This window comes from Garra rufa, chromosome 11, assembly GCF_049309525.1.
Source record: "Garra rufa chromosome 11, GarRuf1.0, whole genome shotgun sequence".
Classification (NCBI taxonomy): domain Eukaryota; kingdom Metazoa; phylum Chordata; class Actinopteri; order Cypriniformes; family Cyprinidae; genus Garra; species Garra rufa.
This window is the reverse complement of record NC_133371.1, coordinates 1118131-1134311: the sequence shown is the minus strand read 5'-3', so window position 1 is coordinate 1134311 and position 16181 is coordinate 1118131.

The following is a 16181-nucleotide window of genomic DNA, read 5'->3' as shown; positions in this document are numbered from 1 at the left end:
TGCAAAGAGTCAGCATTTGCAGTGTTGGCCCTTCTTTTTCAGGACCTCTGCAATTCGACTGGGCATGCTCTCAATCAACTTCTGGGCCAAATCCTGACTGATAGCAACCCATTCTTTCATAATCACTTCTTGGAGTTTGTCAGAATTAGTGGGTTTTTGTTTGTCCACCCGCCTCTTGAGGATTGACCACAAGTTCTCAATGGGATTAAGATCTGGGGAGTTTCCAGGCCATGGACCCAAAATTTCAACGTTTTGGTCCCCGAGCCACTTAGTTATCACTTTTGCCTTATGGCACGGTGCTCCATCGTGCTGGAAAATGCATTGTTCTTCACCAAACTGTTGTTGGATTGTTGGAAGAAGTTGCTGTTGGAGGGTGTTTTGGTACCATTCTTTATTCATGGCTGTGTTTTTGGGCAAAATTGTGAGTGAGCCCACTCCCTTGGATGAGAAGCAACCCCACACATGAATGGTCTCAGGATGCTTTACTTACCTTTACCTTTTCTTCTCCGGACAAGCCTTTTTCCAGATGCCCCAAACAATCGGAAAGAGGCTTCATCTGAGAATACGACGTTGCCCCAGTCCTCAGCAGTCCATTCGCCATACTTTTTGCAGAAGATCAATCTGTCCCTGATGTTTTTTTTTTGGAGAGAAGTGGCTTCTTTGCTGCCCTTCTTGACACCAGGCCATCTTCCAAAAGTCTTGGCCTCACTGTGTGTTCAGATGCGCTCACACCTGCCTGCTGCCATTCCTGAGCAAGCTCTGCACTGGTGGCACTCCGATCCCGCAGCTGAATCCTCTTTAGGAGACGATCTTGGCGCTTGCTGGACTTTTTTGGACACCCTGAAGCCTTCTTAACAAGAATTGAACCTCTTTCCTTGAAGTTCTTGATGATCCTATAAATTGTTGATTTAGGTGCAATCTTAGTAGCCACAATATCCTTGCCTGTGAAGCCATTTTTATGCAACGCAATGATGACTGCACGCATTTCTTTGCAGGTCACCATGGTTAACAATGGAAGAACAATGATTTAGAGCATCACCCTCCTTTTAACATGTCAAGTCTGCCATTCTAACCCAATCAGCCTGACATAATGATCTCCAGCCTTGTGCTCGTCAACATTCTCACCTTAACAAGACGATTACTGAAATGAGCTCAACAGGTCCTTAAATGACAGCAATGAAATGCAGTGGAAAGTTTTTTTTCGGGATTAAGTTAATTTTCATGGCAAAGGACTATGCAATTCATCTGATCACTCTTCATAACATTCTGGAGTATATGCAAATTGCTATTATAAAAACTTAAGCAGCAACCTTTACAATTTCCAATATTTATGTAATTCTCAAAACTTTTGGCCACGACTGTAGACTGAAAACATCTGAGTTTGACATCAAAAGATGAATATGAGACAAGAGATCAACATTTCAGCTTTTATTTTCATATATTTACTGGATCTGATACACAATTTAGCACATTTTGCTTGAACCCACCCATTGCTAAATGAAAAAATATTGGAACAGATTGACTTAAACAACGAATTCAGACTTGACTCGGACTCCAGCGACAAAGACTTCAGACTTGACTCAGACTCCAGCGACAAAGACTTCAGACTTGACTCAGACTCCAGCGACAAAGACTTCAGACTTGACTCAGACTCCAGCGACAAAGACTTCAGACTTGACTCAGACTCCAGCGACAAAGACTTCAGACTTGACTCAGACTCCAGTGACAAAGACTTCAGACTTGACTCAGACTCCAATGCAATGGCTCTGATTAATTTTCTATATTCTTTCAGCTTCACAATTGCTAATCAATGTATTAGGACACACCAGGGCAACAAAACACACCTGTCAGTTAATCTGTTCCAGTACTTTTGGTCACATGAGCAATGGGAACCCACCCATTGCTCAAGCAAAAGGTGCTAAGTCGTGTATCAGATTCAGATGTAAATACATGAAAATAAAAGCTGAAATGTTGATCTCTTGTCTCATATTCATCTTTTGATGTCAAGCTTAAATGTTTTCAGTCTACAGCGAAAACAAAAGAATAGACTTCACTGTTTCAATACTTTTGGAGGGGAGTGTATATGTAAAATAGACATTGAATAAAAGCTACACAACATAAGCTTTGATTTTACATAATTTCATTTCAAAACTATGTTTTATTTGTGTCTGTTCTGAGAAAATTATCATAAATCTAAAAGAGTGAGTAAAAGTTCATTTTTCAATGTACTTCAGGAGACAAACCAAGACCAGAACATTTATGGCAATGTGTCTGCAAGTGCAGCAGAAAGCCAGCAGCTTGAGTCAAAGCCATGTGATGATGAGGATATCTGCATTAAACCTACATACACACAAAGACAGGATTTCCCAGACGAAACCATCTACGCAAACTGCTAAAGTCAGAAACGTATATGTTCCCTAGAAGACAAAATAAGAAATTTTTTCCCTGATCTTTGATTAAAAAAGTTTTTACCCCTGGCTGTTAATGCATTGTTTTCCTTCTGGATAGATCTCAAAATCATACAGTCATTGTTGGAAAGGGTTCAAATACACAAAAATGCTGGAAAACCGAAGAATTTATGGGACCTGAAGGATTTTTCTGAAGAACAGCGGGCAGTTTAACTGTTATTTTCTGTCGTGGACTATGTGTAAATGTCTTATTTAGGTCAGTACTGATTCAGATCCCTATTATTTTGGTAAAATAATTAACATTTTGCAGATTCTGCAAGATGTATGAAAAATTTTAACTGAACTACCTGTATTTTTATTTTTTCATGTGATACAATTCCCTTCATGTAACTAAGGGTCACACTTCAGTTTAGTGACCAATTCTCACTATTAACTAACTTTGTCTCAGTACACGCCTATTAATAGTTAGTAAGGTAGTTGTTAAGTTTAGATATGGCGTAGGGTTAAGAGATCTAAATATCTGCTTTGTAAGTACTAATAAATAACCAAAATGCTAGTAATATGCATGCTAGTTAATAGGGAGAATTGGTTTCCAAACTAAAGTGTTAATAAGAATGTTATTATATTAATGGGTAACTTTTGCATTCATTCATATTGTAAGCGGTGTAGTACAAAACTGTTTTCTCTCTCTCTCTAAAAGCATTTTTTCTTTTCAAGAGGCAACACAAGAGAGGGAAAAAATGATGGCTAGCTAACATTAGCGTGCAGTACCACCCTCGGCCACCAGGTGCCACTACTAAGTATGAAATCTAATGGTTTCTCTGCTTTCTCTGTTGATTTTAATTAGGGGCCAAGCACCGAAGGTGCGAAGGCACCTATTGTATCCGTTAGAATTCTTATTATTATTATTATTCCGCCGCAAGTCTATGGCAGCCCATAGAACCGCTTGCGGGAAAGTTGTATAATTTGGCACACTGATAGAGGACCGTCCCAACATTAAACATAGCAAGTTTGGAGTCTCTAACTTAAACTCTCTAGCGCCACCATTTGTCCAAACTTTCACTTTCTTTTTGCTAATAACTTTTGAACCGTAAGCCACAAAATCAAAATTCCAATTTTCCCTGAATCCTTGGGTCATGCCGAGTCGAATGAACACCAAATTTCAAAAATCCTAAGGATTAGTTTTTTTTCTATAATTTATTGTTTGTAAAACCTACTTTTTCGAACTCGTCCTAGACGGTTTGTCTGATTTACACCAAAATTGGCTCAGATCATCTTCAGACCATGCAGGCAAAAAGTTATGGAATTCAAGTTGATTGGACAAACCGTTCTCCAATTAACGCGCTAATTAATTCTACGAAAAGCGTTCAAAAATGGAAGTGAGGCAATATCTCCGGAACGCTTTGGAATATTGAGACCAAACTTGGTGTGTGTTATAACAAGCATGACCTGAGGCTACCTGCAGTGTTTCATCACAGTGCCACCTAGTGGTCAGGAGATATGAAAAATGGCTATTTTTGCTTATAACTTCTCAGTGGTTTGACCAAAAATCTCAAAACTGGTCTTGTTAGATTTGGAGGAGCATGCCGAGTCGAACCATATCCAATTTTCCCATGTCAGCCATTTTGGGTGTCGGCCATTTTGAATTTAGCTTTAAAATGCTGTATCTTGAGAACGGATTAACGTATCGTTTCGACAATAATTACAAAAATGTTCGGCACCATGCCCTGAATGTACATACAAATTTTGGGGCCAGCGCCACCTTGTGGTCAAAAGTTATAGCGAAATTTCGAAAAATGCTAATAACTTCTGAAAAAAAATGGCTTATTGTAATAAAAGTGATCTCAAAATATTCCTTGTGTCAGGCCGAGAACATTGATACCAATTACGCCAAAATTGGCCTAACTTCCTGTTCACCATTTTGATTCATGTAGAAAACCTACTTTTTCGAACTCCTCCTAGACCGTTAGTCGGATTTTCACCAAATTTGACTCGGATCATCTTCAGACCATGCTGACAAAAAGTTATGGATTTCGTGTCGATATTCGAAACCGTTTTCATTTAACGCATCAACGAATTTGCAGGTAAGATGCCAATGCGCATCGGAAGCTGTATCTCTGCAAAGCTTTGAGATATTTGCACCAAATTTGGTATGTGGCATTATCACCTCACACTGATGACACCACATCAATTTGGTAGCAGCGCCACCTATTGGTCAAGAGTAATGAAGCATTCATTAACCATTAGTTTTAAAATATACAAAAATGCTAATAACTGTAGATAGCATTAGCCTATTGTAATGAAACTGGTCTCAAAATATTCCTTGGGTCATGCCGACAACATAGATACCAATTATGCCACAGTTGGCCAAACTCCCTGTCCGCCATTTTGATTTATGTTGAAAACCTACTTTTTCGAACTAGTCCTAGACCGTTTGTCCGATTTTCACCAAAATCGAGTCAGATCATCTTCAGACTGTGCTGACAAAAAGTTATGGATTTCATGTTGATAGTTGAAACCGTTTTCGTACAGCGCCTCTATAAATTATAGGCTTGAAGTGAAAATGACTCTAAGGCTATATCTTTGGAAAACTTTGACATAATGACACCAAACTTTGTGTGAACGTTTGTCATCTCACACTAAACACACCACATCGATTTGATAACAGCGCCACCTGTTGGTAAAACCTAATAAGCCATTAAATCATATCAGTAGGCGCTCTACATCATTTTTCTGTCGTTTTGACTAAAATCATCCTAAAATGGCTTCTTTTTACTTATTGTTGCAGTTGGTCTGCTGTTCCTGCCATCCTTAGCTCCTCATTTTCCGCTTTAAGTGCTTGGCCCCGTAATTGCTGCTTGCAGCTATATTTAGGGGCCAAGCACCGAAGGTGCGAAGGCACCTATTGAAACCGTTAGAATTCTTATTATTAGGGGCCAAGCACCGAAGGTGCGAAGGCACCTATTGAAACCGTTAGAATTCTTATTATTATTATTATTCTTCCGCCGCAAGTCTATGGCAGCCCATAGAACCGCTTGCGGGAAAGTTGTATAATTTGGCACACTGATAGAGGACCGTCCCAACATTAACCATAGCAAGTTTGGAGTCTCTAACTCAAACTCTCTAGCGCCACCATTTGTCCAAACTTTCACTTTCTTTTTGCTAATAACTTTTGAACCGTAAGCCACAAAATCAAAATTCCAATTTTCCCTGAATCCTTGGGTCATGCCGAGTCGAATGAACACCAAATTTCAAAAATCCTAAGGTTTAGTTTTTTTTCTATAATTTTTTGTTTGTAAAACCTACTTTTTCGAACTCGTCCTAGACGGTTTGTCTGATTTTCACCAAAATTGGCTCAGATCATCTTCAGACCATGCAGGCAAAAAGTTATGGAATTCAAGTTGATTGGACAAACCGTTCTCGAATAACGCGCTAATAAATTCTACAAAAAGTGCGCAAAAACGGATGTGAGGCCATATCTCCGCAACGGTTTGTCTTATTGAGACCAAACTTGGTGTTTGTTGTAACAAGCATGACCTGAGGCTACCTGCAGTGTTTCGTCATAGTGACACCTAGTGGTCAGGAGATATGAAAAATGGCTATTTTTGCTTATAACTTCTCAGTGGTTTGACCAAAAATCTCAAAACTAGTCTTGTTAGATTCGGAGGAGCATGCCGAGTCGACCCATATCCAATTTTCCCATGTCAGCCATTTTGGGTGTCGGCCATTTTGAATTTAGCTTTAAAATGCTGTATCTTGAGAACGGATTAACGTATCGTTTCGACAATAATTACAAAAATGTTCGGCACCATGCCCTGAATGTACATACCAATTTTGGAGCCAGCGCCACCTTGTGGTCAAAAGTTATAACGAAATTTTGAAAAATGCTAATAACTTCTGAAAAAAAAGGCTTATTGTAATAAAAGTGATCTCAAAATATTCCTTGGGTCAGGCCGAGAACATTGATACCAATTATGCCAAAATTGGCCTAACTTCCTGTTCGCCATCTTGATGAATGTAGAAAACCTACTTTTTCGAACTCCTCCTAGACCGTTAGTCGGATTTTCACCAAATTTGACTCGGATCATCTTCAGACCATGCTGACAAAAAGTTATGGATTTCGTGTCGATATTCGAAACCGTTTTCATTTAACGCATCAACGAATTTGCAGGTAAGATGCCAAAGCGCATCGGAAGCTGTATCTCTGCAAAGCTTTGAGATATTTGCACCAAATTTGGTATGTGGCATTAACACCTCACACTGATGACACCACATCAATTTGGTAGCAGTGCCACCTATTGGTCAAGAGTAATGAAGCATTCATTAACTATTAGTTTTAAAATGAACAAAAATGCTAATAACTGTAGATAGTATTAGCCTATTATAATGAAACTGGTCTCAAAATATTCCTTGGGTCATGCCGACAACATAGATACCAATTATGCAACAGTTGGCCAAACTCCCTGTCCGCCATTTTGAATTATGTTGAAAACCTACTTTTTCGAACTAGTCCTAGACCGTTTGTCCGATTTTCACCAAAATCGAGTCAGATCATCATCAGACTGTGCTGACAAATAGTTATGGATTTCATGTTGATAGTTGAAACCGTTTTCGTACAGCACCTCTATAAATTATAGGCTTGATGTGAAAATGACTCTAAGGCTATATCTTTGCAAAACTTTGACATAATGACACCAAACTTTGTGTGAACGTTTGTCATCTCACACTAAACACACCACATCGATTTGATAACAGCGCCACCTGTTGGTCAAACATAATAAGCCATTAAATCATATCAATAGGCGTTCTACATCATTTTTCTGTCGTTTTGACTAAAATCATCCTAAAATGGCTTCTTTTTACTTATTGTTGTAGTTGGTCTGCTGTTCCTGCCATCGTTAGCTCCTCATTTTCCGCTTTGAGTGCTTGGCCCCGTAATTGCTGCTTGCAGCTATATTTATTATTATTATTCTTCCGCCGCAAGTCTATGGCAGCCCATAGAACCGCTTGCGGGAAAGTTGTATAATTTGGCACACTAATAGAGGACAGTCTCAACTTTAACCATAGCAAGTTTGGAGTCTCTAACTCAAACTCTCTAGCGCCACCACTTGTCCAAACTTTCACTTTCTTTTTGCTAATAACTTTTGAACCATAAGCCACAAAATCAAAATTCCAATTTTCCCTGAATCCTTGGGTCATGCCGAGTCGAATGAACACCAAATTTCAAAAATCCTAAGGTTTAGTTTTTTTTCTATAATTTTTGGTTTATAAAACCTACTTTTTCGAACTCGTCCTAGACGGTTTGTCTGATTTTCACCAAAATTGGCTCAGATCATCTTCAGACCATGCAGGCAAAAAGTTATGGAATTCAAGTTGATTGGACAAACCGTTCTCCAATTAACGCGCTAATTAATTCTACGAAAAGCGTTCAAAAATGGATGTGAGGCCATATCTCCGCAACGGTTTGTCTTATTGAGACCAAACTTGGTGTGTGTTGTAACAAGCATGACCTGAGGCTACCTGCAGTGTTTCGTCATAGTGACACCTAGTGGTCAGGAGATATGAAAAATGGCTATTTTTGCTTATAACTTCTCAGTGGTTTGACCAAAAATCTCAAAACTGGTCTTGTTAGATTCGGAGGAGCATGCCGAGTCGAACCATATCCAATTTTCCCATGTCAGCCATTTTGGGTGTCGGCCATTTTGAATTTAGCTTTCAAATGCTGTATCTTGAGAACGGATTAACGTATCGTTTTGACAATAATTACAAAAATGTTCGGCACCATGCCCTGAATGTACATAAAAATTTTGGGGCCAGCGCCACCTTGTGGTCAAAAGTTATAACGAAATTACGAAAATTGCTAATAACTTCTGAAAAAAATGGCTTATTGTAATAAAAGTGATCTCAAAATATTCCTTGGGTCAGGCCGAGGACATTGATACCAATTATGCCAAAATTGGCCTAACTTCCTGTTCGCCATTTTGATGAATGTAGAAAACCTACTTTTTCGAACTCCTCCTAGACCGTTAGTCGGATTTTCACCAAATTTGACTCGGATCATCTTCAGACCATGCTGACAAAAAGTTATGGATTTCGTGTCGATATTCGAAACCGTTTTCATTTAACGCATCAACGAATTTGCAGGTAAGATGCCAAAGCGCATCGGAAGCTGTATCTCTGCAAAGCTTTGAGATATTTGCACCAAATTTGGTATGTGGCATTACCACCTCACACTGATTACACCACATAAATTTGGTAGCAGCGCCACCTATTGGTCAAGAGTAATGAAGCATTCATTAACCATTAGTTTTAAAATGATCAAAAATGCTAATAACTGTAGATAGCATTAACCTATTTTAATGAACCTGGTCTTGAAATATTCCTTGGGTCATGCCGACAACATAGATACCAATTAGGCCACAGTTGACCAAACTTCCTGTCCGCCATTTTGATTTATGTTGAAAACCTACTTTTTCGAACTAGTCCTAGACCGTTCGTCCGATTTTCACCAAAATCGAGTCAGATCATCTTCAGACTGTGATGACAAAAAGTTATGGATTTCATGTCGATAGATGAAACCGTTTTCGTACAACGCCTCTACAAATTTTAGACTTGATGAAAAAATGTCTCTGAGGCTTTATCTCTGCAAAGCTTTGACATAACGACACCAAACTTTGTGTGTACGTTTGTCACCTCACAATAAACACACCACATGGATTTGAGAATAGCGCCACCAGTTGGTCAAACGTAATAAGCCATTAAATCATATCAGTAGACATTGTACATAATTTTTTTCTGTATTTTTGACCAAAATCATCATAAAATTGCTTCCTTTTCCTTATTGTTGCAGTTGGTCTGCTGTTCCTGCCATCCTTAGCTCCTCATTTTCCGCTTTGAGTGCTTGGCCCCGTAATTGCTGCTTGCAGCTATATTTATTATTATTATTATTAGGGGCCAAGCACCGAAGGTGCGAAGGCACCTATTGAAACCGTTAGAATTCTTATTAGGGGCCAAGCACCGAAGGTGCGATGGCACCTATTGTATCCGTTAGTGTTATTATTATTCTTCCTCTTCCGCCGCAAGTCTATGGCAGCCCATAGAACCGCTTGCGGGAAAGTTGTATAATTTGGCACACTGATAGAGGGCCGACTCAACATTAACCATAGCAAGTTTGGAGTCTCTAACTCAAACTCTCTAGCGCCACCACTTGTCCAAACTTTCACTTTCTTTTTGCTAATAACTTTTGAACCGTAAGCCCTAAAATCAAAATTCCAATTTTCCCTGAATCCTTGGGTCATGCCGAGTCGAATGAATGCCAAATTTCAAAAATCGTAAGGTTTAGTTTTTTTTATATAATTTTTTGTTTGTAAAACCTACTTTTTCGAACTCGTCCTAGACGGTTTGTCTGATTTTCACCAAAATTGGCTCAGATCATCTTCAGACCATGCAGGCAAAAAGTTATGGAATTCAAGTTGATTGGACAAATTGTTTTCGAATAACATGCAAACGAATTTTACGAAAAGCGCGCAAAAATGGGTGTGAGGCCATATCTCGGCAACGGTTTGTCGTATTGACACCAAACTCGGTGTGTGTTATAACAAGTATAACCTGAGGCTACCTACAGTGTTTCGTCACAGTGCCACCTAGTGGTCAGGAGATATGAAAAATGGCTATTTTTGCTTATAACTTCTCAGTGGTTTGACCAAAAATCTCAAAACTGGTCTTGTTAGATTCGGAGGAGCATGCCGAGTCGACCCATATCCAATTTTCCCATGTCAGCCATTTTGGGTGTCGGCCATTTTGAATTAAGCTTTAAAATGCTATATCTTGAGAACGGATTAACGTATCGTTTCGACAATAATTACAAAAATGTTCGGCACCATGCCCTGAATGTACATACAAATTTTGGGGCAAGCGCCACCTTGTGGTCAAAAGTTATAACGAAATTTCGAAAAATGCTAATAACTTATGAAAAAAATGGCTTATTGTAATAAAAGTGATCTCAAAATATTCCTTGGGTCAGGCCGAGAACATTGATACCAATTATGCCAAAATTGGCATAACTTCCTGTTCGCCATTTTGATAAATGTAGAAAACCTACTTTTTCGAACTCCTCCTAGACCTTTAGTCGGATTTTCACCAAATTTGACTCGGATCATCTTCAGACCATGCTGACAAAAAGTTATGGATTTCGTGTCGATATTCGAAACTGTTTTCATTTAACGCATCAATGAATTTGCAGGTAAGATGCCAAAGCGCATCGGAAGCTGTATCTCTGCAAAGCTTTGAGATATTTGCACCAAATTTGGTATGTAGCATTACCACCTCACACTGATTACACCACATCAATTTGGTAGCAGCGCCACCTATTGGTCAAGAGTAATAAAGCATTCATTAACCATTAGTTTTAAAATGAACAAAAATGCTAATAACTGTAGATAGCATTAGCCTATTGTAATGAAACAGGTCTCACAATATTCCTTGGGTCATGCCGACAACATAGATACCCATTATGCCACAGTTGGCCAAACTCCCTGTCCGCCATTTTGATTTATGTTGAAAACCTACTTTTTCGAACTAGTCCTAGACCGTTTGTCCGATTTTCACCAAAATCGATTCAGATCATCTTCAGACTGTGCTGACAAAAAGTTATGGACTTCATGTTGATAGATGAAACCGTTTTCGTACAGCGCCTCTATAAATTTTAGGCTTGATGTGAAAATGACTCTAAGGCTATATCTTTGGAAAACTTTGACATAATGACACCAAACTTTGTGTGCACGTTTGTCACCTCACACTAAACACACCACATTGATTTGATAACAGCGCCACCTGTTGGTAAAACCTAATAAGCATTAAATCAAATCAGTATGCGTTCTACATCATTTTTCTGTCGTTTTAACTAAAATCATCCTAAAATGGCTTCTTTTTACTTATTGTTGCAGTTGGTCTGCTGTTCCTGCCATCCTTAGCTCCTCATTTTCCGCTTTGAGTGCTTGGCCCCGTAATTGCTGCTTGCAGCTATATTTATATACAAAGTTTTGCACGTAATAATCGAGACAGAATTTAGATTACATAATGAAGGATCTGAGGATCCTCATATGCAAACTGTGTGTGTTTTGCTTTAAGGGAGCAGCCATATATTTGTATCATGTTTTTTTATATTCATTTACTCTTCATTTGCTGAAGATGAAGTCTGAGAATTGAAATTATGCAACTAAGATCATTTTAAAAACTGTTCCTCTTTTATCATCATTACTTTGTCTCTTGATTTTGCTCTTCTCTGGCTTTATTTAATCAACTTTTTGGCTGATAGAAGACTGTGTACCAGACAAAACAGTGGATATTTCTGACATGGAGGCTTTATCTAACAATATGTACATATGCAACATTATGGCTGGAGGTCTCGTATTTTAGCAGAAGCACACTGCAAAAAAAGCCTTATTTTACTGTCTTGTTTCTAGTCAAAATATCTAAAAATTCTTAAGTTAAGATGCATTTACTAAACAAAATCACAAAAGATATTGTTTCCAGGAGGAAAAAAACTAAGTTAAGTGCAGTTTGCTTAAAACAAGACAAATATCTTTTGTCATTTTGCTTATATAGTAAATACATATTAATTTAAGAATTTTTAGATATTTTGACTAGAAACAAGACAAAAATACTAAGTAAAATAAGCCTTTTTTTGCAGTGCAGCTGTAGTTTTCTGCCATTTTACTATCTTCACAAAATCTTGGTTGAATATGCTTCTTTTCTCTACAGTTATCATATTTGTAACATTGTGTAAAAGCAAGTGCGAGCAGTGTGGTTTTTATATTTTGGGGGCAACACAATATCAAAGGCAAAGCCAAAATAACTCAACACTCATCACAATCACACCAACTACATCCTGTGTGAGTTATGTTTTCACTCTAACACTGCTAGGACCACATAAGTCATTTCCCAGTAGTCAGAAGCAGTAGTCTCATTACAAATGTTTTGCTAATGTTTTTTAATCTGCAATACAAGTAGTAACAAATTTAGTGACAATGTAACATATTTTGGATCCGGATCTTTGTATTTTGTTCTTCCTGTTGTGTCCCTCACCCTTGCGGGCACTGCAGGATTTCAGTCCTTCACAGCGTAGTGTGTTACCAATTGTTTTCTTGGTGACTATGGTCCCAGCTGCCTTGAGATCATTAACAAGATCCTTCTGTGTAGTTCTGGGCTGATTCTTCAAATACTTATTTCACTTATTAAAATGCAAATCAATTTATAACTTTTTTTAAATGAGTTTTTCTTTGTTTTTGTTGTTGTTGTTATTCTGTCTCTCACTGTTTAAACAAACCTACCATTAAAATTATAGACTGATCATTTCTTTGTCAGTGGGCAAACTTAGAAAATCAGCTGGGGATCAAATATTTTTTTCCCTCACTATACAATCGTGGCCAAAAGTTTTGAGAATGACACAAATATTAGTTTTCACAAAGTTTGCTGCTAAACTGCTTTTAGATCTTTGTTTCAGTTGTTTCTGTGATGTACTGAAATATAATTACAAGCACTTCATCCGTTTCAAAGGCTTTTATCGACAATTACATGACATTTATGCAAAGAGTCAGCATTTGCAGTGTTGGCCCTTCATTTTCAGGACCTCTGCAATTCGACTGGGCCAAATCCTGACTGATAGCAACCCATTCTTTCATAATCACTTCTTGGAGTTTGTCAGAATTAGTGGGTTTTTGTTTGTCCACCTGCCTCTTGAGGATTGACCACAAGTTCTCAATGGGATTAAGATCTGGGGAGTTTCCAGGCCATGGACCCAAAATTTCAACGTTTTGTTCCCGAGCCACTTAGTTATCACTTTTGCCTTATGGCACGGTGCTCCATCGTGCTGGAAAATGCATTGTTCTTCACCAAACTGTTGTTTGATTGTTGGAAGAAGTTGCTGTTGGAGGGTGTTTTGGTACCATTCTTTATTCATGGCTGTGTTTTTGAGCTAAATTGTGAGTGAGCCCACTCCCTTGGATGAGAAGCAACCCCACACATGAATGGTCTCAGGATGCTTTACTTTTGGCATGACACAGGACTGATGGTAGCGTTCACCTTTTCTTCTCCGGACAAGCCTTTTTCCAGATGCCCCAAACAATCGGAAAGAGGCTTCATCTGAGAATACGACGTTGCCCCAGTCCTCAGCAGTCCATTCGCCATACTTTTTGCAGAAGATCAATCTGTCCCTGATGTTTTTTTTCAGAGAGAAGTGGCTTCTTTGCTGCCCTTCTTGACACCAGGCCATCTTCCAAAAGTCTTGGCCTCACTGTGCGTTCAGATGCGCTCACACCTGCCTGCTGCCATTCCTGAGCAAGCTCTGCACTGGTGGCACTCCGATCCCGCAGCTGAATCCTCTTTAGGAGACGATCCTGGCGCTTGCTGGACTTTCTTGGACGCCCTGAAGCCTTCTTAACAAGAATTGAACCTCTTTCCTTGAAGTTCTTGATGATCCTATACATTGTTGATTTAGGTGCAATCTTAGTAGCCACAATATCCTTGCCTGTGAAGCCATTTTTATGCAACGCAATGATGACTGCACACATTTCTTTGCAGGTCACCATGGTTAACAATGGAAGAACAATGATTTCAAGCATCACCCTCCTTTTAACATGTCAAGTCTGCCATTCTAACCCAATCAGCCTGACATAATGATCTCCAGCCTTGTGCTCGTCAACATTCTCACCTGAGTTAACAAGACGATTACTGAAATGATCTCAACAGGTCCTTAAATGACAGCAATGAAATGCAGTGGAAAGTTTTTTTCGGGATTAAGTTCATTTTCATGGCAAAGAAGGACTATGCAATTCATCTGATCACTCTTCATAACATTCTGGAGTATATGCAAATTGCTATTATAAAAACTTAAGCAGCAACTTTTCCAATTTCCAATATTTATGTAATTCTCAAAACTTTTGGCCACGACTGAAAATTCAAGTCCTACAAATTACAAATATTGTACAGTACAGCCATCACTTCTACCACAAAAGACTGCTTTGTAAATAATCTTCCTGATTTGTCTCAATTCCTTAGCATATCCAATAGCTCAGAAAAACTTGACGATGTGACAGATATGGACTATTTTTCTAGAACACTTTAGATATAATGAGCACACTCATGCCATAAAGAAATGAGCCTGGAAAATAGAGCACAGCTGGAAGAAAACTAGAGGCATTTCTTATTGCATGGTGAGAAAGTACTTTCTCTTACAGAAAAACCTTAAAACTACTATACTGATTACTTTTTGTCTCTTTTAAAAGAAAACAAACACAACCCTAGGTATTTATTCAATGCAGTGGCTAAATTAATGAAAAATAAAGCATCAACAGGCATTGACATTTCCCAACAGCACAGTAATGACTTTATAAACTACTTTACTTCAAAGATCAATACTATCAGAGATAAAATTGTAACCAAGCAGACATCAGGTACAGTATCGCATGAGATATACTGAGCGCTATAGATCCCCTGAGGTACAATACCACATAGGAGAGGAGGAATTGTGTAATCTTGTTAAATCACCAAAACCAGCAACATATATGTTGGGCCCTTATTCCATCCAAGCTAAAAAAAAAAAAAGGTGCTTCCAGAAGTCATAGATCCTCTTCTGAATATTATTAATTCATCATTGTCATTAAAATATGTCCCAAAAGCCTTCAAACTGGCTGTTATTAAGCCTCTCATTAAAAAAACACAACTTGACCCAAACAAATTAATTCATTAATTAATTACAGACTGATCTCAAATCTCCTTTTTCTGTCAAAGGTAAAGGTAGTATCCTCACAATTATGTTCCTTCTTAAAGAAAAATGGTAGCTGTGAGGATTTCCCGTCAGGATTTAGACTGTATCATAGTACTGAGACTGCTCTCATTAGAGTTACAAATGACCTGCTCTTATGATTTGATCATAGTTGTATATCTTTATTAGCGCTACTGGATCTTAGCACTGCGTTCCAATATTCTTATTGGCATTAGTGGAGGTGCATCGGCATGCTTCAAATCATACTTATCTGACGACCATCAATTCCAGAATTTTCTCTACAGCATCATGGGTAATTTTGTTTTACACCATGAATTCAGTTACTAAACACGATTATTTAAAAAAACAAAAAAGTTTTCTATGTTATATGTCCATGCACTGCCTCAGTTGCACATACAGAAGAGCAGCAGCAGTTTGAGTCCCTGTCCCAGAAGCACTCTCTGCATGTCTCTGCCAGTAATGAGTCTTATGGGGAAGACACAGCCTAACGACTGCGTCTCTTGTGTCAGAAAGCCTCACTGGCGGAGAAGACGGGGAGGGGCTGAGTCAGTAATAGAATAACATGGAAGCGTAATGCAAACATCAGTGTTACATCAAGAATCTTGAACAGCCAGTACAGTTCAACAATTTGAAAACTTAATGCTCCTATTTTCAAGTCTTGTCGGTTTAAGCATTCAAGTGAAACTGAGCAAAACGACACAAAAATGACTTAAAAATGCATATACATAGCACTGTGTCTCAGACAGTGCGCTATTAAAGGAACACTCCACTTTTTTTGGAAATAGGCTCATTCTCCAACTCCCCCCGAGTTAATAAGTTGATTTTTACCGTTTTGAAATCCATTCAGCCGTTCTCCTGTTCTGGCGATATCACTTTTAGCATAGCTTAGCATAGATCATTGAATCCTATTAGACCAATAGCATCGCGTTCAAAAATGACCAACGAGTTTCCATATTTGTTGTATTTAAAACTTGACTCTTCTGCAGTTA